This window comes from Podarcis filfolensis (genome assembly GCF_964270895.1).
Source record: "Podarcis filfolensis genome assembly, chromosome: 10".
NCBI classification, from domain to species: Eukaryota; Metazoa; Chordata; class Lepidosauria; order Squamata; family Lacertidae; genus Podarcis; species Podarcis filfolensis.
Genome location: NC_139612.1, coordinates 23168249 through 23195748, shown reverse-complemented (window position 1 = coordinate 23195748; position 27500 = coordinate 23168249). Strand labels below are relative to the sequence as shown.

The 27500-nt window shown below is 43.4% G+C and overlaps 1 protein-coding gene and 1 long non-coding RNA gene across 22 annotated transcripts in view; one reads left to right on the top strand and one right to left on the bottom strand.

Moving 5' to 3' along the window:
• The window catches only part of FOXP2 (forkhead box P2), a 351241-nt gene extending 348906 nt beyond the window's left edge, over positions 1 to 2335 (top strand). For all 21 annotated transcript variants that reach the window (XR_014539275.1, XR_014539276.1, XR_014539277.1 and 18 more), the window contains one exon: positions 1 to 2335. This exon is cut by the window's left edge and continues 1727 nt beyond it. The gene's annotated coding sequence lies outside the window, so the exon portion shown is untranslated.
• The window catches only part of LOC310744025, a 114018-nt gene continuing 86571 nt past the window's right edge, over positions 54 to 27500 (bottom strand). Inside the window, exon 3 of the long non-coding RNA XR_014539357.1 lies at positions 54 to 2739. This is a non-coding gene — a long non-coding RNA (uncharacterized lncRNA). The remainder of the gene's footprint in view (positions 2740 to 27500) is intronic.

The following is a 27500-nucleotide window of genomic DNA, read 5'->3' as shown; positions in this document are numbered from 1 at the left end:
CTTTCTTTCTTTCTTTCTTTCTCTCTCTCTCTCTCTCTCTCTCTCTCTCTCTCTCTGTCTCTCTCTCTCTCCTTTCTCTTTTGACAACTCCAAACCCAAAAATACGACAATACATTAATGGTGTAGTTAAAAATAGCATAGTCTGATGTTTGCTTGAATCCTAGAAACTTTACGTGTTGCTTTTCATGTGCTGTGCCAAGTCTTGATAATACTTTCCCCCCCAACCAAGGGACCTCATAACCTGATTATGGTTATTGCTTTACAAACAGTTTTTTCCACAGAAGGTGACTGCTGGAGCTTAGCATAGGTACCAGTTCCATGTGATGGGCCTGGGTCTTGCAAACTAAGCTCATTGTGTTCTTTGCTGAAATCAGCAAATAGACTTAAAGAGAAACGCAGTCATCTATCACGCCAAATAAAAGGACAAAATGGCTTTCGAAAGGGTTTTCCCACTTACCCAAAAGGCTTTCTGAAAGCTTCTACCTCTGCAAAAGAAAACAAAAAAACAAACAAAAAGAAATTAGAACAATTATGGCAGATTGCATGAATTGTGAGAGAAAGTCACAGTAACTGCTACTTTTCATTATGTTTGTCTTTGGGTCATGATAACAGAAGGTTTATAGTAATTACATCAAAAGAAAGATTTACCATGTGAATGATGGGGTTGTTGTTTTTCCAGTCGCCTAGGATCCCTAATGTGGGGATGACCTGAAAGGAACTAATGTTTCTTTCAAGTGTATGTTCAAAAGACTTTGATGGACTGGAAGTAAATGTGATAATTGGACCATCAAGGTGGTGGCCTAAGACTACAATGCTAAAGTATGCATACCTCAGTTACAAACCTTTTTGAAAGGAAGTCTCAGCCACAGAATGCATATACCTGTAGAGTTTTGCATGGGTTTTATATAAATACAATTTAATGAAAAAAATAGCTGCTTGCACATTATACCAGAAAAACCTCCAAAACTGCAATTGCTTTGAAAAATAGACTTTAGGTTTTTTGGAGTTTTCTGAGATGCTTGGTCTGTATTTTGATAATTGTGCATATTATGTAAAAATGTTGGTGGACCCATAAATGACCAGACTTTTTCTAAGAAAAATGTTGCTTTAATGCATTTCATGAATTTTTACTCTGATATCATTGCTTGCTAGTAATAGCAAACCTGCTTTTTCTGCATCTGCTTTGCGTAGCTATTGTAAGGCTTTGAACTAATGTATGTATTTATTGCTTGAACTTCTGTGCATACCTTATAAAGCATAATGTCTGACAATTTAAATGGCTCATGTATTCTTGCTTCTATCATAAGCTGATAATGGGGACTATGATCTTTTGTATACAGCAAATTTTAACTGTAGCACAAACATTTGTTTATGTATTGGTGGAATATACCTGTTTTATTTATCTTTTTTGAGGTAAACTAATTTTTGATACTTTTCATTACTGTGTACTGTGTTCATACCTTGAATTCTCTGACGTTAGAAGTCATGGTTGAGAATTGTAACAGCTGTTGTTCGTTCTGTATTCATGGCTCTCACTGCTGAATAAAATAAAGGACCAAACCTAGGATTTGAAAGAAAACTGTCTACCTCTAACACCAGGGAGTTATCAGATTTTATTTTACATAGTTTTAGTCTACAAAGACACAATTGCTTAAACCTAGTGGGCTTAAGGCTTATATTCTGTGTGGTTGAATTCATGGCACAGTTGTACTGTTTGAAAATCAATTAAAATTTCATGTGAATGTTACAAGCATTAGGTAGAATTACCACTAACTGGGTTTTCTTTGGATAACTCAGAGATGGGGAAGTGATCATCAGCATTCTGTGTCTACAGCTGCTTAACTTCATAAGAATGCATTTCTTTGTGATTAGGGAATCGAAGCATAGCCAGCTAGGAACAGAGCAACTGAGCTATACTTTAAAAGATAAACCAGGGTGGACTTTAATGTCCCCGGTCAGAATCAGTCGCAAGCTCCCATAGTCTGTTTTACTCAGATTCCTCAAATTGGGCATTCACATTTTGGAGAATTTACTTCAGGATTTAGACTACACATTCCAATACTAGTGTACATTTTTGGAAAGCTAGTGTTATTACTGCTTATAAAGCACACTTTCACCCTTGTTACTTCAAGAGTTCAAATCGGAATGGGTTTTGTCCATAAAAATCAGGCATATTTAACAAACAAAAAAAAGATGTAAATTTTACTATAGTATTAATGTAAACAGTGTTTTCACTGCTGCTGGATGTAAAAAATGTAAATGAAACCATTTCATTCACTTGCTTAAGTTTCTGGTGTATAAATAAAATGTCTAATTCTTTTTGACCCATTTATAACCCACAAGGTTTTATTTTTTTATTTTTTTTCTCCTTGGAAGTTCATTCTTCCACCCTGCGAGCTCATCAGTTCCTATGTGTTTATTTAGGAGTTATGTAATATTTGACAGATTTGTTATAGAGGTGTTTGTAGGTACCCCAAGGGCTCTGAAAGCAAGACTAACAGACAAGTTAGCAGAAAACCTATCTGCTTTATTAATACTACATGGGGCTTTTTAGACTCATATTTACTCCTTTCCCTGATGTACACATAACATGCTCTGCCTTGCCTATTAAAAGGATGCAATGTGGGGAAATACTCACCATTCAGCTTCTTGTATGCTTTTTATTCCGAAAGTAGTAGTCACAAAACCAGTGGGTCCTTTCTCATACAATGTTTTCAGGTATCCACATTTTCAGTATAACTAAAAATTGAAAGTCTGGAGGTGAGAAATGGGCTTGCAAAATCTTAAGTTATACAGGTATACTTTGTCAGGAAGCCATGATTGGCTCCAGTTCCCTGATAAATGTAGTAGCAAACCAAGGCTTGACTCTTGAGTAAAGTCTGCAATGACCCAAAGATATAAATATTGGCTGCAATGCAGAAGACTGCAAATGGAATGGAACTTCTTGTCTGCACAATATGCTTGTTTCCACATGTGGAACAGATTTTCTCTTGCACAAAGTACACAGAGGAGCTGCTTGTGAGAAGCAAAATAGCTGCACCAGAGCAGGATTTCTGGATCATGGCCACCTCCTGTGCTTAATCTCCCACATATATGTTGTGTGACCATGACAATGATTTCTTTCTTGGACCAAGTTGTGTGTTGTTCCTAATTTGACTTTGTTTTTGTTTTATGGCCTATCTATAGGGTATGCTGCCCTAGCCAGCTAAACTCTAAATACAAGTAGTGATTGTGATGACAGGGAAATAAGGAGGCAAGCCACAAAGGCTTGGTGAACTGGTCCACATTTATTTATGGTAGCACCAACTGATCCACTGTGGGGGGAGCAAGGGGCAGGATCTAACTGTAAAAAAGCAGTGGGTGAGCCAAGCCTGCCAAGCTTGAGGTGTAGCATATCCACAAGCTCTTCTCTTAATCCACACTTTCAGGTGAGTAGAGAGGCCCTTCTTTTCCAGCCCCACAACTCCAGGCAGCTGTTATAGGTTGGTCCCAGGTGCCAGCAAATCCCACAGCCCTGAGGGCAAGTATCGGGACTACACCCTTCACCCCTAAGAGTGATCAACAAACTCTAACCCCCTGATAACTCCCTGCACCACCCTGCCAGTGTGGCATTCAACCTATTTAAAGGCTACCCCTGCTAACTACACCCGTCATCAAATCAGTGATGGGGGTGGGGGTGGGATCCTGCCAGCAAGGCCCATCAGTGAAGAAGCCAAAATTCTTAGTCTCAAAAAGCAACCTGCCAATGCAGGTGGGTGGGAAGCTTGCAGAATGAAGGGACCACAGAGCAGGTGGGGCAGACTTACAATAGCCCACATGCACCTTCCCCCCACCATTTTGGCACAGCATGCAACCACAACACCAAGTCTCCCTGTCCCCTATGGCTGATGCTGCTTTAGGTGCAATGGCAGTGGGATTCTTGGGATCGGCATTGGTGTGGGTGAAGATGGAGGCCTTGTATGCATTTCAATCTCTGTCCCATATCAGAATGCTTTTAAACCCTTGAAATTTAAGATGTGGGGCACGAACCAGTGAGTGGTTTCTTTCTACCATAAGTGCACAGAGCTGTGATTAATTTATTACATTTAGAAGTGTTATCATCACTGTACAAAGAGAACAGGGAGGCTTCCACTGAGGTGCTGGCAGTCTGACCGGAAAGTGAATCTGTTGGACCAGAAATAATTTTGTGGGGACAGCATGCCGAGGACACAGTGCTGCTCAGCCTGAGAGAAGATAAATGCAGGGCATGAGACACCTCAGGCGTGGGTCCCAGCCATCCAGAAAAGAGAGTGAGTGTTTGTATTCCTCCGGAGAGTGAACAAGCAGAGATGCAGGTAGTGAACAGGTAAAACCAAGTGAAGGTAACCAGAGATGGTAGGAAGATACCGGAGGAATATGAGAAAAGGCCTACAACTGAATAAAAGAGGGTGGCAAACAGTACCAAGATGGGAGGAAAGGTGATAAGAGAGGTTGGAGGTTTCTAAAGTCTGAGGCAGCTTATCCCAGTGGCAGGTTAAGTGCTAGGAGTATAAACACACCAAGATTAAGCCTGCTGTTGAGAAGAGTCAAAACCTTGTAAGGATTGTGGCTCACCAAGTGGTTATGAACATAAGAGACGTGCTGGAGCTCTGAAGGCACTTGGGACCTCAAGGAAATGAAGTAGGAAAATAAGGTATTTATCAGGTTAGTGTCCAGTATTTTTATTGCATCCATCCCAAGAAAGCACTATTGGACTGCAACCTCCCAACTTTAATAAAAACACATTTGCCTATGGTCTATTGTCTCCCTGCAATAGTTATGGCTATAGATACAAATCCTCCACAAGCAACTACTAAATCCTTGAGAGTCATTTCCAAGTCTCCGTCTGAAATAGAAATCAATTTCCTTGTCAAAAAGATTCAATAATATCTTTGCATAAAACGATGGACAGCCCTGCCCATAGCCCTGTTCAGCTGAAGTGCTCGCATTTAAAGTGAATTAGTCCCACTGATTTTAATGGGATTAATCAGATGAAATTGAAGCAGTGTGGTTAGCTGGAATCTGGTGGGTTTCAGAACTTGGCACAAGCAATTAATGACCTAGATGAGTGACCTAACATAGTGAGCAGGAAATAAATACAAAAGGAAAACTTCTTGTTTGGAGGTACTGAAGCAACAACCTTGAGAAAATGTGTTTCTGAGCTGTTGTTGTTTTCCAAATGGGATTTAAGCAAATAACAACAATTTCAGACTGCATAATTGAAGCAGGCTTGGTACTGATGTGCCACATCCTCACTTCTTCTCCAGTAAGAGGAATAATAGGGAAAGACGCTAGAAAGTGTGGGATTGCAACTGCTTGACCTGACATCACATAACTTCCAGACAAGCAAATCTGAATAAATGCTCAACAAATAGCTGGTGCTATATAACCTCCCTGAAAACTTTGTGCAAACAAATCAAGTGCTGTAGTGTTGATGAAGTAGCCATTCATTAGACAGTAATTAGTGCTTCACAAACACTTGTTTGTAAGACTACTTTCTGTTTAAATGCTCTCCCCGCCGATTATCTTTGCACACCACATCTCTGTTCTGTTTATAATATCTGCAACAGCACTGTGCACAAGTTGACTAAGTAGAGTGTCTTGAAGGGTCAGCTCACACTGTCAATTTTGTCTCCACACTCCTCTTTTATGTACCCCTGTCACTACACTGATACAGATGGAACATGTAAATGATGAACTGAGATCTCTGCAGATGCAGCCTCTGTTTCTGAGCAGCAGCTCCTGCATCATAGGGACACATCTGTTTTTAAGCTGCCACAAGCACAGCACTTGTCCCTGGGAAGCAGAACTTGTATTGGAAAAGAGCCTGGCTTATTCTTTTGAAAAAGATGTCCTAGGGAGGGAAGGATTGCACTGAAACAAAGTACACAGTGTGAACCAGCCCTTAGTCTATGGCTTATTTTAATTTCTTGAAGAGTATCCGCTGCCAAAAATAAGAAACCTCTGCTTGTAAACACCGCCAGTGGGTATCTCTCCACGGCTAAGTGTCTAAACTTTGACCTGCAGAGTATATACAGGCTGCCGTTGCAAAGCAGTAGCTGGTTACAGACATATTGTGCTCACATTCCACATGCTCATTGCAGGAAACTGCTGGTCCAAGGCGCAACAGGGCAAGCACTTGCCATCAGAATTACTTGAAAAGAATGCATCCAGAATGGGCATGTGTTGTGTCACGTGGCAAATTAAACCATATTGTTAGAGCAATTGTCAACTATTTGGAAACCTCATAATTTAATTCAGAATAAAGGGAAGGTGGAAGGGGTGAGCTACAAAAGAGAGTATTAATGGCTTGTCTATATGAAAACACTGTTACAGAGAGACATGCCAATGTTCTGGTGATACTAGACATAGGGAAAATACTCCACAATATATGACTAACATATATTCCTTTTTTCTGCACAGCCCCACCTCAAATCCTTATATATGCCTCTCAAAATGTTCAAGTCAGCAAACATTCCTCTCCCTGTATAGTTCATGTTTTAGCACAAGGTTTACAGATAAGGGACTACAACTGGAAAGCAGTCAAGAGCTAGGAAGCCATTCAGGCTGGCTATCAATCTTCTACCAACTTGATTGTTGCAGAACTGATGTTAGGCCCCAGTAGATGTAAGTAGCTTATATAAAGATGCAGGATCAGCCCGAAGCAAAAGATCAGTGAATCAGCAGCAAGCAACGCACCACACACATTTGCCAGTTACACCTTAAAGTTTCAAATGCCAACAATGTGTGAATGATTGGTCAGCTGTTGGCTGATGCTGGGCACTGAAGTCTGCATACTCTGCTTGGTTTTTCTTCTTCTGACTCACCACCGCCACAGCTTAAGAGGCCTCATTGAGGCACTGGGACACCACTGCGGCTGCTGCACTGTGGGGGTTGAGGAAGGCCGCTCCCTCCTGTAGGCCCACTCCACCAGGCCTAGGGGGCGGGGCCCACACTCGCCACCGCTACAGTTTTAAGGACACTGGTGTTGCTGCAGCAAATGTTAAAAATGTTTTTATATATTTTAAAGTGTTTTAAAGGGGTTTTTACTTTTTACTTTGTTGTACATGTATTTTTCTTTTGTTCCGTTTTATGTTGGTTTGGGGTTGGATAGTGAGTGGGGTGGGGATTTGTTTTGTTGGTACAATTGTTTTTGGTTTGATTTGTTTTTTATTTTGTAAATGGAGGTTGGTTTGAGGCTTGGGATTGCTACCGTAGTGGGGCGAGGGAGGTATGGCGGTGGGGGCAGATGTCATAGGCGAAGGGGATCGAGATACGGATATGCTCGTACCCCTTCCAATCTGCGCCCCATCCCGAGGGACGAAGGTAGGGTGAGCAAGGATTACTCACCTCCGTCACTGGTGTTGTGCAATGCCAGGTCTATAGGCAACAAAACCGCCACCCTGCGAGACTTCTTCACCTCGCAGGGGGTTGACCTGGCTTGTGTGACGGAGACCTGGGTGCGCGAAGGGGAAACTGTTACCTTACGACAGATGGCGCCCCTGGGTTTCTCCGTCCTCCACCAGTCGCGGACTGTGGGCCGGGGGGGAGGGGTGACATTATTAATCCGGGAAGATTGTTCTTTCAGGGCTCTACCATCGCCATCGATTCCTGGCATTGAATGTGTTGGCCTAGTGTGGGGCTCCGAGGTGAGCTTGGCTGTCTGGCTGGTGTACCGGCCACCTAGCGCACCAGCAGCCACCCTGTCAGGCCTGCTGGAGGCGGTGGCTGGCTGGGCCTTGGAGTTCCCTAACCTATTGGTATTGGGGGACTTCAACATCCATGCTGATGCCACTCCCTCCTCACAGGCTCTGGACCTGGTGTCTTCCATGGCGACACTAGGGCTCTCCCAGTTTGTTTCGGGCCCCACACATCAAGCAGGCCACACGCTGGATTTGATCTTTGGCGCCGGTATAGATGTGATCATGTCTCCTTCGATGAAGGTGCCATGGTCTGATCACTACGCTCTGAAAGCCAGGATTGATTTTCCACCCCCAACCTGCTTAGGTGGCGAGCCAATTTGGGCTCGCCCGCAGAGGCTGATGGACCCTGATAGATTCCGTCAGGCCTTGCGGGACCTTGCTCCCCCTGGCGACTCATTGACTGAGCTTGTTGAGGGCTGGAATATCCAGCTCCTAGCAGCCATCGATGAGATCGCACCTAGGCGCCCTCTGCGACCCCGCAGAAACCGGGCTCCCTGGTTTACCGAGGAGCTTCGGAAAATGAAGCGGGACCTCAGACGGCTAGAGCGAGTATGGCGGGGTGCCCGTGACGGAGCCTCAAGAACATCTTATAGGGTTTTATGAAAACCTACGAGATGGCAGTGAAGGCCGCTAAGAAGTCCTACTTCTCGGCCTCCATTGCCTCCGCTAGCTCTCGCCCGGCACAATTATTTAGTATAATTAGGTCTTTAACGTCCCTTGAAGGACAGCCAAATTTAAATAACAATTTGACACACAGCTGTGAGGCATTTGCGAGCTTTTTTGCGGAGAAGGTCCTGTTGCTCCGCCATGACCTCCCTGCCAATTTGGATACAATAAAGGAAAAGGACTGTTCTCGGGTCCAGTATTGGACTACTTTGACTGGATATCCCCAGCCAATGTGGACAGACTCCTCCGAGCTGGAAAGCCCACCACCTGTCCTCTTGACCCATGCCCGTCTTGGCTGATTACAGCGTGTCCAGACAAGGTGCGGGCCCCCCTGGGTGATATCATCAATTTGTCCCTTGGCACCGGGATATTCCCAGGGGAACTGAAGGAGGCAGTGGTGCGTCCGCTCTTAAAGAAAACATCATTAGATCCCTTAGATCTATCCAATTACTGCCCGGTTTCGAATCTTCCATTCCTGGGTAAGGTGATTGAGAGAGCGGTTGCTGAACAGCTTGGTAGGTTTCTGGATGAAACATCGGCTCTCGATCCATTCCAGTCCGGCTTCCGCGCTGGTCATGGGACCGAGACGGCTCTGATCGCCCTAACAGATGATCTCCGCAGGCAGCTGGATCGAGGCTGCTGATTCTTCTAGACCTGTCAGCAGCCTTCGACATGGTCGATCACGAACCGCCTTGCCGACGTGGGGATCCAGGGCACAGTCCTCCAATGGCTGCGCTCGTTTCTCTCTGGTCGGGGACAGAGGGTGGCGCTTGGGGGGGAATTGTCATCGCGCCACTCCTTGGTGTGTGGAGTGCCTCAGGGTGCGATTCTCTCCCCGATGCTTTTTAACATCTTTATGCGCCCCCTCGCCCAGCTTGTCCGGAGTTTTGGGCTGGGTTGCCATCAGTATGCCGATGACACCCAACTCTATCTGTTGATGGATGGCCATCCTGACTCGGCCCCAGACACACTGACCAGATGTCTGGAAGCTGTGGCTGGATGGTTACGTGGGAGCCGGTTGAAGTTAAATCCTTCGAAGACAGAGGTCCTCTGGCTGGGACGGAGCGATATGGGATTGAGGGGGCAACTCCCATCTCTTGTGGGGGTGCAATTAGTGCCAGCATCGTCCGTTAAGAGTTTGGGTGTAATCTTCGATGCCTCCCTCTCTATGGAGGCACAGATTACAGCTATAACAAAGGCGGCATTTTTTCATCTCCGCCAAGCTAAGCAGTTGGCTCCTTATCTCTCTCGCCCTGACCTAGCCACTGTGATCCATGCGACGGTCACCTCCAGACTGGATTATTGTAACTCGCCCTACGTGGGGCTGCCCTTGAGACTGACCCAGAAACTCCAGCGGGTGCAGAATGCCGCGGCGAGACTCCTTATGGGGTCTTCGCTGCGAGATCATATTCATCCGGTACTATACCAGCTGCACTGGCTCCCGGTGGAGTACAGGATCAGGTTTAAGGTGCTGGTTTTAACCTTTAAAGCCCTATACGGCCTAGGACCCTCGTACCTACGGGACCGCCTCTCCTGGTATGTCCCACAGAGAAATTTACGGTCTGCAAATAAAAACATCCTGAAGATCCTAGGCCACAGAGAGGTTAGGCTGGCCTCAACTAGAGCCAGGGCTTTCTCGGCCGCGGCTCCAATCTGGTGGAACGCTCTGTCACAAGAGACTAGGGCCCTGCGGGACCTGACATCTTTCCGCAGGGCCTGCAAGACAGAGCTGTTCCACCAGGCCTTTGGTCAGGGCGCAGCCTGACCCCCTCCTCTGGCAATCTGCACAGAATTTTGCTTAATGGTTGCCATCAATTTGATTTTAATTTGATTTTAATTAATTTTATAATGAATGTTTTTAGAATGTTGGATTATTTTGATTGTTGTTAGCCGCCCTGAGCCCAGCTTCGGCTGGGGAGGGCGGGATATAAATAAAATTTATTATTATTATTATTCATGCATTTCCTCAGGTGCATGGCCAGTTGGTGGCACATCCACACGTAACCCCAACTGCAGGTTCTTCCTAGAAATATCTCTTGCACTCAGGCCAGCATAGAATTTCAAGAGGGGGAGGTGAATAGATATGCTGGATGATTAATAGATTTATAGAGAGAGATGATTCAAATCTAGTGAAATCAGATTAGCTGACATAGTCAACATGGTGGTCTCTAAATGTTGTTGGACCCAGGTCAGCATGCTTAATGGTTCGGTCTGACTGGAATTATAATCCAACAACATTTGAAGGGCATCAAGCTGCTACCCAGGGCTGGATTAGATGAAGGACATTGTGTCAAAAATTGCTTTCTAAACCAAAAATGAAGGTTGTATTTTCGCTGTGTTGCCAGAAAGTGTGAACTGGGTCTTTCATATACCTTTCACTACCAAGGAAGGGGGAATGCAGGACCCAGAAATGGGAAGAAAATATTTGCAGCCCTTGTCTATGAAGAATGGTAAACAGAGATGCCAAGTGTTATGGTGGTAGATGGAACACACTTCCCTGCCCTAAAAGCAAATGTGCTGGAATTCTGCCAGTGCCTGTTCAGATATTTATTACCTGAATAATAGAAAATACATAAATCTGTTTTACTCCAAGAAGTACAATTGAATCAACAACAACATGAAAGCCATCTCACATGACTACTTGAAGTATCAAGAATTAAACTTCCTGTATCAAAACTTGCCTCCAGATGGCAACTCCTGGCACATCTGAGATAATGACCCGTTTGTCAATAACTGATATGTAATTGCTAAACCATTATACCAAGCTGGTATACATATCAAAGTGACTTTGAAATTCTAGGGAGTCAACTAGATGTCGTTAATGAAGGAAAAGCATAAACTAAAGACTTTAATAAGTAGAAGAAATTAGAAGAATATGGAAAGTATCAGACCAAGTGATTCAAATTTCCAGTGCCACTTCCAGAACAACTAGAGTGGGTGGGAGCAATACAGGAATCTTTTTGCCCAACGTAAGGCTCAAACCCACAACCCCGATTAAGAGTCCCATGCATGTTTTTCTTTGTATCTGCAGGAAGATTTAGGACAGAAAAAAGCAGTGATGGCCACCAACTTGGATAGCTTTTTAAAAAGGATTAGGAAAGTTCATAGAGTACAAGTCTATTAGTGGCTATGTTGTGTCTCCAATAATGCTTCTGAGTGCCAGTTTCTGGAAATGGCAGGAGGGGAGAGTTCTCTTGTGCTTCAGTCCTGCCTGCAGATCTCCTACAGGCTGTTGGCCACTGTGAGTGCAGGATGCTAGATTAGATGGGCCAAGGGCCTGATCCAGTAGGGCTCTTCTTATTTTTTTATCTGTTCTGTGGCTATCTCTGTGAAACCATTTTATCACTCCCATCATATATTGCTACACCCATAATATATGGTTCTACTATGATGCATTTGCAAATCTTACTGGCTTTAACATCTTGACTGAAATACAGATGCTGTGAGATTTCATATCCTGTCTGCGTTAATTTTAATTCCACAGTAATTCCACATTAATGCAACTGTTTGTACCAAGAGTATTCAACTGCAAGTCAGTGTACTGTTTGTGCTGCAGATGTATCCTCCCGAGGACCTGTTCTAGTATCTCTGAAATTTGATTAATCTCACTTTTTATATATTACAAGACAAGCAATTTTTTTCTGATAATATGATTTTTAGGGATTACCAAAGTATTATATCAACACATGAGTCAACACTGTAGCCCAATACCTGGGTGTAATTAAGCTGGATGAAGCTGTTTACAGACAAGACTTTCCTGGGCCCTCAAAATGGGTAGGATGCTTATTAAATGAAGCAAAAAGAAGGAAGCAATAGATTTAATAAGTGGGGCCTGCAGCAAAATGCTGGTGAGGAGCACTCCTGCTCCATGTCTGCCTCCAGGATACCCCATTATATTCCCCCTAACACCCTTTTCTTGCATATACATATACATCCCAGTCTGTTAATATTCCAAATACATTAGGATGGACTAATCAATAAATTTCACTTCCTCTGTTTCTCATTTTTCCAACCTTCAGTTTGTCCCATTTCTGCATTAATTTACATTTTAAAAAGGACCACAAACACTCAGGAATACTCACCAGAATTTTAGGGAGCATTTCTCTTAGGCAAAATTGCATACAAAAAAATGCATTAACATTTTTACAACTTCCCCCAAATATAATGCATTGTTATATGTAATTTTCACTAAAATATATTTTTATGCAAGTTTTAGCCTAATATACACACGTGGGACATGTTTTTTGGTTGGATAACAAAATTGCAAAATCCTGATAAGTACAAATTTCAAGAGATAGCTACATTTAGGTTCACATGCAAGTGGAATTGAATTTCTTTCCCATTTCTGGTCCTCAGTGGACTGTGTTGGTGGTTCCCTCCATCCTTCCCCAAATACCTTCTGTAGTTCTGCAATCATAGGGGTTCCCCCAAGCCTGCTGGCCTCTCTTTCATGCATGGGTGAAACCATTTGGGCTACATAAAGTTCCACACTCACCTCTGAACTTGGCAAAGAGAGGGAATGAAAATATAATATCGTATCTAGAGATGAGCTGCCTATTGTCCAGTGTGTGTGTGAAGCAGTGTGGAGGCATCAGGTCTCTAAGGTAAAGGGAGGGCAGAAGAGGAAGAAATAGTAAGTGGCACCTTGAGACAAATGTGGACATTAAGACCTAGTTAATTAAATGGGCTGAGGCCGAGTTCATCAAGTGGAAGAAATTTCATTTATAAGGAAGCTGAAAAAGTCACATCTATTTTGTGAAGGCTATTTCTCTCTTCCTAAGGACATGTCAGAGAAAATGAAATTTTGAGGAAGAAAATACTGACTCTGGAGCAAGGAACTGATGACACACCGGTTGGAAGAAAAGAGATTGAAGTTTCTTTGAAGGAGGTATTCAATACATCTGAGCTTTATCTCAATGCAACAAGAGGGACTGGCTGCATCATTTAGAGCAGGGGTGGGAACAGTGTCTCCCTCCAGATGTTGCTAGGGTTCAGCTCCCATCAGCCCCAACTAGGATGGCGAATGGTCTGGGATAACGACAATTTGGAGAGCCACACATTCCTCATTCCTGCTATAGCAAAAATGCAGAGGGATTCAGGACCAACCCAATACATTTTGCCTCACAAAACAGCAGCACTGCATGATCCAAGAGGTGCACCCAAGGGATTTGCTACAATGTCACTGAGGTGTCTCTTCAGTCTTGTATGGTTTGAGGTAATAGGTGCGCTCAGCTTCAGCATCCTCGACTGTGACCAGTGCAATAAACATTGAACGTTCTGGATTTAGACCAAAGCCCATGTGATTGTGCATTCATACATGGGTGGGCAGTACTAGCAATTGTGTGAGCAAGGCCGACTCATAAACAAATGTGCCTGGACTTTGAGGTCTTCTTCAGAGGCCCTTCTGTAGGTGCCCTCACTGAGTGAGGTATGACAGATAACTATGGGGGGTTGGGGTTGGTGGTGGCATTTTGGCTATGGGATGCACTCCCCATAGATGCTCACTTGGAACCATTTCAGAGCCAGACTAAGACCGTTTCATTTTCCCAAGTTTTGCAATCCATTTTTAGCTTTAAACTGCTTTGACTTTCTGTGGCCTCTGTTTTTTGCCGCACTATGCTTTTGTTATTTGTTATATTGCTATTGAGTTTTAAATTGCTTTATTTCTTGTTCTGAGCTGCCCTGAGACCTGTGTCATTGGCTGACCTAAGAATACTGTTAATCATATAAATATAAATAAATAAATAAAGCAATACACATGTAAGGCCCAGCTCACACAAAAAGGATGCCCGGTACTGTATATGCTGAAGTCCAAGGTTTCTTCCTACAGCACACCATGGTGCAAAGCACAGATAACAAGGCTGTGTGTGAACCAGCCCTGAGTCCCACCCATGCCAGTGGAACTGTATTTTCCAGTTAATATTCTTTAGCACTAGTCTGATGCATAGCTAATACATATCCAACATTTCATTGACTACAGTAGAGAAGAGTTCTACTGTAACCAATGCACTCTTTCCATTAGAGCAAGTATTTACACTTGCATAGCAGAACTCCCCCTGCAAACCCCTTGCAAGTTCCCCCACACCCTCCCTAAATCTGCCCTGGAAGGTTGGAAGAGCCCCCACAACAAATTAAGGGGTATATGGGATAAAATTCCTGTTGCACAAATGCGAATCCTTTTTTTCTAATCGAACAAGTTACTTAGCCCTTGTTTGAATACAACCCAATTTTGAATTGTGAGTATCAGCTGTGATCTCTGTCAACACCTGCCCTTTCTAGCGTTTAATTTCTAAAATCAGAGGCCTGGAATGCCTCCTCGGTAGCACCTACTTCCTGATCCCAGCTGCTTGGGGTCATTCACTGGTAAAAGGAATGCATTCTGTGTACTAGTTTAAGAACAGTCCGGTTTAAGAACGATTTAGTTTACAAACTCCGCAAAACCGGAAACAGTGCCTTGGTTTGAGAACTTTGCCTCGGTCTAAGAACGGAACCCAAATGGTGAAAGGGCACCAGCAGCGGGAGGCCTCATTAGGGAAAGCGTGCCTCGGTTTAATATAATAATCTTTACTGAGGTCCAACAACCCATAACATGGATTCAGAATAAAATACAGATTTATATAGACAACCCCCCAGGGAAGGGAGACCGAAGTGTTATTTGTTTAGTCATGGGTATGTTGATCTTTGATTCATATGACTACTGAAAGAAACTTTGCCACGGCCACTGTGATATCATTGGACTTGTCGTCCAGAAGATATTCAGTATAGTAGGCTTCAGTTTGACCCAGCCGATTTGCCAATAGTGATTTAATCAATAGTTCTCTAGCTTGATCATATTGTCCGCAATGCAATAAAATATGCCTCATGTAGTCGACGTCCTGAGAGCATACACAGATCCTATTTTGATAAGGGATAACTCTCAGTCTGCCATTTAACACTTCTGATGGGAATACATTTAATCTGGCCAATATGTTGGTACAGACAAATCTTAGAAAAGATATGCAGGTGTCTGAAAATTGAACCCATTGTGAATTCCTACTGCTAATGGGCCACAGATAACATGAGATTGAGATCGGAGATGACTATGTGATATGTCAGAGATTCAAGGGCGATATCATAGCCCAGATGGTACAGGAGAGAAGGTGGCATACCAATCAAAGTGGCTTTTCTAACCATAATTTTCATCCATGAGCTGGTAAACTCCTTGTTGTTTAGGTATGGCAGTAACCCCTTCCCTAGGCCAAAGACTGAGATCTTGAGCCAGTATCTCAGGGCAGCCCACCATGCTTTAGTTGATAGAGGACATTCATCTGTTTCTAAAAATAGTATTGCATTTGGTACACAATTTGGAACTTGTAGGAGGGACAGGAGAAACTTTGAACCTGGAGAATGAGCCATTGAACCAGACGTTTGTGCCTCAGTTTAAGAATGGTTTTGGTTTAAGAATGGACTTCCGGTACGGATTAATTTCGTAAACCGAGGTACCACTGTATCTCAGAGCCACTGTTTTCTTGAGTACTCATGCACATGGTTCAGGTCTAGGTTCTCGTATTGACTTGAAATTTAGGCCTAAGGAGGATCAGCCACACCACCAATTGTGCCCTAATATCTGGGACAAGGGCTGCTCCACAGTTTGGGAATTGGAGAATGGATCAAAACTTATTGCCATGGTTTTTCTCCCGTATAGCAATTTTTCCTACCCACATGCATTTTGTACTTAATATTTTGCTAATCTTTCACTTACGGTGAGGGTCATGCTGTTTACAGTCAACAATCTGGGCCATAAGAAGAGTGAAGATATGGCAGTGTAAGTGGTACATATTCTTAGTGCATGTTCAAGAGTACCATGTAGGATTTATGCACTGGAAATAGCATGTTAACTAACCAAGCAGAAAGAGTATGATGTCTGATCACATAGCCATCAGAGTTTCATTTGTCTTCACCAAAGTGCTCCTAGACTATCTGTCCAATCATTACCTGCGACCGACTAATGCAGGAATTAGTCTTTCCCGTAACTTAACAGCTTTGAGACTCTCGGAGGCTCCTTTTAGTGCTTAATAGCAAAGATGGGTTTGGTCTATGAAACCATTTGTCAGCAGAGAATTGGCAAGTTGCAGAAAAGCTGGTAAATGCAAACTCCCTCTTTTCGCTTAGAAAAACATAAATTGATTACTATTATTCTTTTTTTAACAAGTGAATGCCTACTGACAAAGTGAGCTGAAAGCTGTCAGCCTGGGACCAAGAGGTATTCAGTGGAAGTTTTGCTATTCCCTGGGATATATTGCTCTTGTTTTCTAACCATTTACCATCTGCCGTTTGTTAAGATCTATTAATTCCTTTTATAATGGCCTGTCAAGCCCTAAATGCCTTGGGCCCTCAGTACCTCCTCTATACACACATGAACTATCATGATCATCCTTAAGATCAGCGGAGTTTCCTTTTTAAAATGCCATGCATGTGGTAAGTTTGAAAGATGGGGCAAGGGGTGGACAGTGGCCACTACTGTCAGGGTACTTCATAAAATATTGTAGGGGAGAAAATGTTCTTTCCAATGTATGTAGACCATGTGTCTATTTCATAGGATGTACACCTTATGTGTATGTGTGTGAGTATGTTTCTATTTTACAGGATATACACAATGGGAAGACAACAGTTTTCCAAGTGCACATATGGCAAACAAATTATTTCCTAGTAAACCAGGCACAAATAAGATAATTACTTGGGGAAAGTTTATAGCTCAGTGGTAGGGCATCTGCTTTGCCTGCAGAAGGTCCCAGTAACCAATCCCCAGCATCTGAAGATCAGGCATGGAGAGATCCTTGTCCAAAACCCTGGAGAACTGCTGCCAGTCAATGTAAACAATTTTGAGTTAGATGGACTAATGGTCTGGGTCAGTATAACGAGGCTTCTCCTATGTTCTTATGGTTTCCTACCAACTGAATCTTTTGAATTATGGTGCTGGAGGAGACTCTTGAGAGTCCCATGGACTGCAAGAAGATCAAACCTATCCATTCTGAAGGAAATCAGCCCTGAGTACTCACTGAAAGGACAGATCCTGAAGCTGAGGCTCCAATACTTTGGCCACCTCATGAGAAGAGAAGACTCCCTGGAAAAGACCCTGATGTTGGGAAAGATGGAGGGCACAAGGAGAAGGGGACAACAGAGGACGAGATGGTTGGACAGTGTTCTCGAAGCTACCAGCATGAGTTTGACCAAACTGCAGGAGACAGTGGAAGACAGGAGTGCCTGGCGTGCTCTGGTCCATTGGGTCATGAAGAGTCAGACACGACTAAACAACTAAACAACAACAACAAAACCAATTGAATCTCCTTTTCAGTCTGATCAATGCAGCTTGAAAGATTCCACACACACCCCAGTGCAATTCTGTGCAAGCTTGCTCAGAAGTAAGCCCCACTGAGTTCAATGGGACATACTTTCAGGTAACGGTGTGCAGCATTACTGCTACAGATGCACATCATGGACTTCGAAATGATCACTTTCGCTCCAGTCCAGGCACACTACCTTCCTTGCAGACTTCCTTCCACACCCTTTCGGTACTTGTAAACCTCATGGCACGAGGGAATGCTAATTCTTTTTAATCCAATTCTTTCTCTCCCCCCACCCCCGCCGGTAATCTTAGCACTTTAAATATACCCTGATGCTATCAGTTAATTTGCCCAATATTTTTCTTTGACAATAAGATGGCTATGTCATTTCTTTTTCATTGAATATTTCAGCATATTCTAAATATTTAATATTTGGAAAAAATTGATGATACCACGAACTTACAGATGGAAAGTGGGTTACAGGTAACAATTACTGTTACAGGGGTGGCTGATATAAATTGAGGAATGCCAAAAAGCCAGGCAAAATTCAAGCCTTATTGTTCGTGAATGTGGTTTGGGGTGGCAGTTTCTTGATACCACCTCTACAATGTGCCACAGTTGTTTTCAAATCTGTACTATAGTTAGACTGATAGTCTTAATATTTAAAACACACAGTGGCTAGAAGCCAAAGAAACCGTTAGTGGAAAGGAACTGGTAGGACCTCCACTAGCTACTTCCTGGAGGGGCCCCACAGGCGCACGAGGGGGAGGAGGTGAATATCGGATAGCAGCCATGCTCTCCAATCACCAATCCATGCCCCATGCCCGGCAAACCCCACATATTTCCTGTAACCAATAAATTTGTAGCCTGATTTCACCCATTTCTGGTCCACCCTTTGTTCCACTCCTGGGGGAGGAACACCTTTGCATATGATGCACAACTAGATCCTTTCAAAGGGCCAGTATATTTTGAGTAGGTTAAATATGAGTTTTCCGTTGTCCCCATTTTGCTCTAGGCTGTATTTATCATCTACCAGAAAGCCCATATTCATATAAATTGATTGTGCCATGGCTGAGGTCTGTGCCCCACTGTAGTAGTTGACATTAGTTCAAACAGTCTTGTAGACATAGCCTTCAAAGCTGTTTTTGCTATTGCCTTCAAAACCCAGCGCTCTCTTAATCTGCTCTTTATTCCACAGAGAAGAGATCTTGTTTCCCCCACCTTTTTGAATAACTACAATCTCTGCGTCTCTGCAGTACTTCACTTGCCCTCAGCTGCACCTTCCGCATTTTTATTTTATCTTTCCTTTATAATAAGGTGAACAGGAGTGTGCCAAGCTCCTGATACTATCTCATTACTCCGTACATACAGAGTATTAATTTTCTTAGCCTGTTTATATATCATAGAATATTGATTGCCTTATGCATACACCACACCTAATTACTAAAGATTTCCCCATAATCTAGAGATTGGCTCTTCCTAAACATTTCCTATAATTTATTTCCTAAAGGGTGTTCTTTCCAGCATTTCTTTGTGGCATCACTGAAAGCAAATTCGTTTGGCAAGAGACATTTCTGTTGCAGAAATTCTCTATGTTCATAGAATCATAGAATTCTAGAGCTGGAAGAGACCCTAGTCCAACCCCTTGCAATGCAAGAATTCTGTCCATAGCTGTTCCTGGGTGGGTTTGAACCACCAACCTTCTGGTTAACAGCCAGGGGAACTGACCCATTGCACCACAAGAGTGTTGACGCCAACTGACAGCAGGATCCATGCCTCACAACAACCCTGCAAGCACAGCAGTACACTTAACAACCCCCCCTTAACGCCAAAACCAGCCATGAATCAGAGGCGGATTGAGTCACAATGGCACAATGGGTGTGGAGCCCAAGGGGTGCCGCAGGGGATGCCACAACTATGATTTTGAATGGGGTGGAAGAGGTGGGGCGCCGAATTTTGGCACTGCACAGGGCGCCACTGAAATTTGAGACCCCAAGGTCTGCCACTGCACGAATGTCCATGTATAAAGCTGATAAGCCAAAGCCATGGATACGAGGAAACTAGCCAAGTTTTTTGCCCCAGGTGAAGCCTCCAGAGGGGTGCCATTGAGGCTCCCAGGCTGTGTGTATGTGTGCGCCAAACTGGGTGTTTGACCTGGGTGAAACAAAGCCTAGTTTTGCCCTTGGATAACCATAAAAAAACTATGCATTTTTGTCTCGCATGGGATAGGTTGCTTATCATTTGAGCAAGGCCCTGTTTAGTTGCTGAAGTTGTCTTAGGGAAACAGCAAAATACAAGTAGGATGGTCCATTGTGAACATTTGATTTCCATAGCGCAGAGTCTTTATTGCTCCCTTTAGTTTCTTGATATTTCTTTCTGAAGCGTGTGTGTGTGTGTGTGTTCATTCATTCTGAGTTCTTATATAGAAAAAAAATCCACCTTCCTTTTGGTTGTCAGAAGCATTATATCCTCTCTCTTTGCTTCACCCATATTTTAAAATAATGTGATGTTAAAAAACTTCATATAAGTTGTCTACGGGGGCCCTTGGTGGGTATATCTTCATACAGCATCAGATGGGAAAGGTTTTGTTTCTAAAATACAAAGTTATACAAGGTCAAAGGGGTCACAGACAGAACCTTTCTCTCACTTCCTATAGGGATTATAAAGTCACAAGACCAGATGCCAAAAGTTCAAGCAACAATTTATGATGGAATTCACAGCAAAATGTCTCTACACCTGTCATTTAAGCATGACTGCTAAAACAGTGGCCTGGTGGGAATTGCTACCAAAACGCAGAGTTAGATGTTTTGGCACTAGGTGGGCGCAGAAATTACATTTTTCCACGTAAGTAACCCGAGGCACTAAAAGGAATGAAGCTGGCATGTGCAATGAGCCTCAGACTGGGGATGCAGAACACGCGCCTGGTCACTTCCACTCATTATATTTTTAAATGTGTAGAGCAGGGATGGGGAACCATTGGCCCTGCAGATATTTTTGGGTTACAACTCCCATCACCCCCAACCAGCATGGCCAATGACCGAGGAAGATGGGAGTTGCAGTCCAGCAACATCTGCAGGGCCAGTGGTTCCCCATCCCTGGTGTAGAAAGCATTAAATGTACACAGAAAATTGCAATGCGTTTTCCCATGTGTTAGCTGAGGGTTGAGACTCTCAGTTTGGATGCAAGGAGGCTAATGCACAATTCTCAGGGGAGCTCTCTGGATAAAATAGGGGGGTGTCTGCAGCTCCATGGTGATGTGCTGATCCTTCCTCTGCCTGTTAGGTGAGGGACCAGGGTTTTGTCTCTAGTGAGAAATGCATTTTGGGGAGGGCATCAGAGCCATGAGCTTTGCATCCACAAGGTCCAAGGTGGAATTCCTGAATCTCTAATAAAAGAGTTATCTTGAGTAGCATGGCTGAGACGGACTTAAAACTTTGGAGAGCTGCTGCCAATCAGAGCAGAAAGTGTTTGCTAGATGGACCTTTGGCCAAAGAGCATACACCTACATGAAGCAGGGGGAGGTTCTAAAGAATCCACGTGAGAAGCCCACTCAGAAGTCTGTACAGTGGTACCTCGGGTTAAGTACTTAATTCGTTCCCGAGGTCCGTTCTTAACCTGAAACTGTTCTTAACCTGAAGCACTACTTTAGCTAATGGGGCCTCTTGCTGCCGCCGTGCCACCGGAGCCCGATTTCCTATCTTATCCTGAAGCAAAGTTCTTAACCTGAAGCACTATTTCTGGGTTAGCGGAGTCTGTAACCTGAAGCGTATGTAACCCGAGGTACCACTGTGTAGGTGTCTGAGAACAGGCAGAGGAGGGGACAGCACAAGCCAGAGTTCCTGGAGTGCTAAGCAGAGTATTGAAACAGGTATGAGATGGGAAGTGACTGCTTAGTGAAAGTGACTTCCAGGCAACATTAGGCAGGGTAAAGAGCCACAGGAGTATGGGACCCTAGGGCCTTCTTCTGGTGTATCTTCTGATTTGTCTGTGCAGGGTGCAGGTGGGGTGCACACAAGAATTGCAATTCCCACCATGCACTGTTTCCTACTATAAAAACGCTCTATGGTTGGTCACAGTAGTATTTTCTCTGGTCAGATGCACTGTTGGCCAATCACATTCAACACACTTTCCCAGACAGTGATACACTATCATGCATTTGGACAGTTCATAGTAATGGGTCTCTGTAATGAAGGCACAGCAAAACAAACAAATAAAAATTCAAACAGAGTAAGAAAGTGAGAGGAACCCAGAGAAAACGTCTGCCTGGTCCTGTGCAGTAGAAAGGGCGAATTTAAAGTTTTATTTTAATGTTTTGCCATTGTTATTGTAAGCTGCTCAGAGGAGTTTGTTGCTGAGTGGCATATAAAAACGGTTGAATTGCTAGCAAGGAGTGTGGTCTGGGGTGAGGATGTGGCCTGAAGAGATTCCTGAGTGCCAGAGAGAGGGGCCTTCAGGTCTGTGGTTCCCCACTACTTTTTTAACTAGAGATGCTAAGGACTGAACCTGGCATCCCCCTGCACACAAAGCATGCACTCTTATCACTCAGTTATGTCCCCCCATAGCACTTTGAATCCTGGTCTGGAAAAAATCTATAAATAACGTAACCAACATTAATATGCTCAGTCACAAGTATAAGCTCTGTTGCTCCTTCTCTCCAAAATTTTGGGAACACAAGAGTTTTGCGATATGGTAAAATAAATCCTATACAGAAAATAACTGCTTTAAATATAGTCTTTTTACCATTATAATTCCTTCTAGTAAAGTAAATTCAGTGTTGAACATAAATGGATCATATATCATCATCATTTAAGCTGATTTTATTAGTTCAGTGTGAAATGTTAATTGCTCACATTACTGACAAAATGATGCTTGCAGAAATTACAAATTCATATTTTACACTTTGCAAATTAACAGGAAATAGAATTTCACCGCGAAAATGAAGCAACGATTAGTTTTAGAAATATGTTGCCCCATCTCTCTCTCTCTGTCCCTCACTCACACACACAAAATATTTTGTACAACTAATTTGAATCATTACTCCTAGAAATCTGGCAGCCTATCTAGGTGAACGATCGGCCAATCCACAGAACACTCAGTTCTTGTCATGCGACCCCTTCAGATCAATGTGTTTTTGTTACAACTTCGAGAACCAGGCTGAAAGAAGCCATCCCTCAATCCTATTTTGAAAAGCCACTTTAAGCCCTTAGGATCCTAATTCCCATTAACTTTTCACATTGGATTTATGTACTTCAAATTGTGCCTTTGATGCTTAAAACATTACTGGAACTGGCAGGACACGAGGAAGGGAAAGGGGATCCTGGCGAGGGGTGGAGCCACAATTGGCACACACTGGGAAAAGCTGAAAATGGGGAAGAGAAAAGGGAGGCCTGTGGGGGGGGGGTTGGAAGTACTCACAGGACATCAGAGGACGTCAAAGGGGTAGCTGACACTTCCCAGGAGCCGGGGGAAGTAGACACATCACCAAAACCAGAGGTGGTCCTGTCCCTGCAAACACGGAGGCCTCTGAGACATCAGAAGCAGCAGGAAATGCACTCCAGGAGACCAAGGCAGCCAAGAGAAAATAGCCCACTTTGCTAGTTGACCAGGTGAACATCATTAGACTCGTTAGGTCTGGGAGGAGGTTTGTGGCCACTCAGCTTGATTAAGCTCAGGGCAGGTGAGGATCACATGCTTCATCAAGTGTTGGAGGAAAGCAAGGCAAATACTCTGTCTGCTGAACTTTCACAGTAAATGGACCACGGCAAGAGGGTGGAGGTGTAAGCTTTGACAGCACTGATAGTGTATTTGGCAACTGCAGAGATTGGTTCATCTAAAATTATAACGTTCCTAGTAAATTATAACTTTCCTAGTACTCTAGACTGGTTGAAATCCTATGTAACCTATCCTAACCTTTCAGTAAGCTTCAATGAATACAGTCAGACTTCTGAACAAAATACACATAGGATCCTGCTATGAATACACACAGAACCCAGTTCACACATGAAATACAACTACCAACGCTGCATTTTAACTTTTGAATATTTTGCTATAAAATGCTGAAAAGGAATAAAAGAACATAACTTCATCTTGCCGTCATGTTTCCGACTGAACACAGTGGGGCATGCTTACAAGTAAACATGCACAGAGATGAACTGTAAAGAGAACCATATGCAAAAATGCAATGGGTTTTGCCCAATTTTGGGACCTGCTGTTCACATGTTAATGCAGCCAGCATGCTGTTACACTGTGGTATCTATGTGTGGCTGGAGCTGATGGGAGTTGTAGTCCAACAGCAGCTGACTACCCTGGCTGTACACTGATGTTGCTAGAGAAATCATTATTATTACATAAAGTGCCCCACGAACATTCAGCTTCATCCAGGTATTCTGTAACAACATGATATCTGTCCATATACAACTCGCTTGGACATGCAGGCTTCTTTCTGCCTGTGCCACTGTTCTAACTGTCCCTGCTGTGGCCAAACACATTTTGGCAGTTCCGGTATTTTAGTTATCTGCAGACGATGTCTTTCACAGATCTTCTGCACTCTGGCATATAAAGCTTAGTATGAATCTTGGGGCGTCAGCTTCATGATACTGTTTAGCCCTCTCCAGGCAGTAGCTGACTGAATCCTGTACTAATAGGGTGTTCCTTCTATGTTAATGACTCTGTTAATGGTGACCCATTACACTGTAATATGCACCTATCTATCTTACACCTATCACCATAGTATCTAGTATTTCAGGATGTAATATATCAAATGCATTGTAAAATAGAGTGCCACAGCTGGCTGCATACAAACGGAGTAAATTAATTTTCTACTCTTCCAAGGATAATGCCTTTCTTTCTTTCTTTCTTTCTTTCTTTCTTTCTTTCTTTCTTATGAGGTTTAATATAATCTGTTGTGAAAGTTCTCTTGCCACCATGTTGCCTTGTCCAAACCATGCCCATATCTTCTGAATTCTCCAGCCTGGTGTGACATAGCAGTGAGTGCAAAACGTGTCAGGCTCATTCTGAAATTAGGAAACAAGCTGCTCTGGAGGAGGTGACATTTTTCCACTTTGCAGATTTCATACGGCTTTTAACTTTCTCCAGAAACATCAGGCACTTCACATACTATCTGTAGCATCAGTGCGGACTGTTGAGTTTTGGGAGTGTGGTGGGCAGCTTTCCTGGGTGCAATGCTTGAAACTGTGAGGTGGCATACAATGAGTCAGGAAGAAGATTGTCAGGTGCAGGTATGCTAAATGTGAAATCATCACCTGTGATTTTGTTTTCCTCCATCATTTTATCATGCAAACCTCCTGTTGTTTTGTTTAAACAAGATTTTGCATGGGATAGCAACTAATAAGACACAAAGATGGACTTCTTATCCACTGCAATGCCTCTTCCATTGCTAACCTCCATTTCAGATATTGACAATGCCTTATGTTTAATTATAATAACTAGATCAGAGTTTCTCTAATTTAGGTCTCCAGCTGTTTTTGGACTACAATTCCCATCATCCCTGATCACTAGTTCTGCTAGCTAGGGATGATGGGAGTTGTAGTCCAACAGCTGGAGACCCAAGTTTGGGACACTATATGCTGAAAGTCAAATTCCATTCAAGTTAGTGTGAAAACAAACAGGCATTGACTTTGGATGTACAGTGAATTTTATCCCTAAAAACATCTAAAATAGGCCAAGGTATAAGTCCTGGTAGTGACAAAAAAATTGCCTTTGTTTTGCTTGTCCACTGATCTTTGCTATGAACTAGTCACAAAATTTTGCAACTTTTTCTTTCCCTTTTCACCATACAATCTGATTTTGGCATTGCATTAAATAACTAGTAGTGAAATCCTATGAATGCCTACTCAGAAGTAAGTCCCACTGAGTTCAGTGGGGCTTACATCCAGATAAATGATTATAGGGCTATAGCCTTAGTGTTCTTCTTCATATATAAAACTTTTCCTACTTATGATAATTTTTCAGGCATTTTTTTAAAGTATGATTATTATTTTTAAGTCGAACGGTATGGTCAACAAATTGCTCATGATTCAGATAAACATTCTGAGAATGCAGCATAATTGGAACTGAACTGCAATGATATCATGGAGCAATACTGGTTAGTACAACTCTGGTTATTATTATTAGGAGTGACTATGGATGGTTGCAAATAGTTTTCAGAAGATAATTTGCTTATAAATGGCACTGGCTTGGAGGACGGAGTAATGTATCTCTAACATCTAAACTCCTGGCAGCCAAGATTGTATCTTACACCCTGTGCTGGTACCACAAGCCTTACATCATGATTTGTCATTCAGTCATCTTATCTTATAAGACCCCTGCCTCAGAGCCTGATTCTCTGTCATAGCCAGGGCTGGCCCTACTGTTAGGCAGAGTGAGGGGACTACTTCAGGTGGCAGATGCAGTTCCTCCTGAGCCATTGGAGGAAAGAGTTATGTGAACCACACAGTCTGCCCTGAACCCCCCTAAAGGAACCGGCTGCCCTCAGCTGTGTTGGAGGACACTATCCTATTGCCAGGAGTGAAGTAAGCTTCAGCTTCCAGCCTAGCCAGATTCTGTAGGCTAAATGGGAGAGCACTGTCTTGTCCTTGGCCTCAAGCAGAAAAATGTCCTGGTCTGATCCTGGTCTGAGCAACCCACAATGCTAGAGAAGATGCCACCCTGCTAAGCTCCCCCTTCCTTATTTCACACAGTTGCTTGGGGAGTGTAAACTCAGGCCAACTCAACTGCTTCCAGCCCTTCTGAGCTGTGATTGTAGCTCATGGGAATTTGGCCCTGGTCTGCTCAATTATCCATATCCAGTGGTTCTAACTTTTTCCTCTGGGTCACACTTTCCAATTAAAAATTTGCTCGCACCACATCAATTTTTTAATTCATAATAAATACATTGGAAATAAAAAAGAAACAAACTCCTAGCAGTGCTTGATTGATATCACAGAACACAACTACTGTATAATATGATAGGATATCCAGAAAGTATAAAACAATGCAGCTACATAAGAACATGAATCATTCTCAAAATATTATAAACAAGCCTCTTACATATACAAACTCAATGAGAGGTGTGAGCTTGCTTTTGCTGTGTAATCTCATTAATATTAAATCTGAGACAAACAAACTCCCATCTCCTCATCAGCACAAAGAAGCCTGTCTCTTTTCTGATCTTTTATATTTCTCAGAGTTGAAAATCCCTGTTCACAACAATATGTTGTGGAGAACTGTAGAAGAATAGCCAACACTATCGAAGAGAGGTGTGGATACTGTTTCTGGCTATATATCCATAGTAAAGGTAAAGGCACCCCTGCCCGTACGGGCCAGTCTTGCCAGACTCTAGGGTTGTGCGCTCATCTCACTCTAGAGGCCGGGAGCCAGCGCTGTCCGCAGACACTTCCGGGTCACGTGGCCAGCGTGACAAGCTGCATCTGGCGAGCCAGCGAAGCACACGGAACGCCTGCAGCACACGGAACGCCAATATATCCATACTACCCTGAAATGTTTAAATGTTTCTTTGATTGTCCTTGATTCTTCACACCACACTTGCCATGCTCTCCTGCCACATCAGTGTGTGGCGCCCTACACCCTTTGCGAACCACTGTCCTAATAGGACTGACAGCCAGCCTCCCAGTGCATGCTGAAAGCCGACTGCTTAGTAGGCTCAGCTCCAGATTTGGGAGAGCTCTGGGCAGGCTGTCCTCACTGGGCCCAATCCAGGGGTGAGCATCCCTTGAGGCCCCTGGCAGCACTCCTTCTACAGTCGACAGCCTTCCACATGCACTCGCTTACC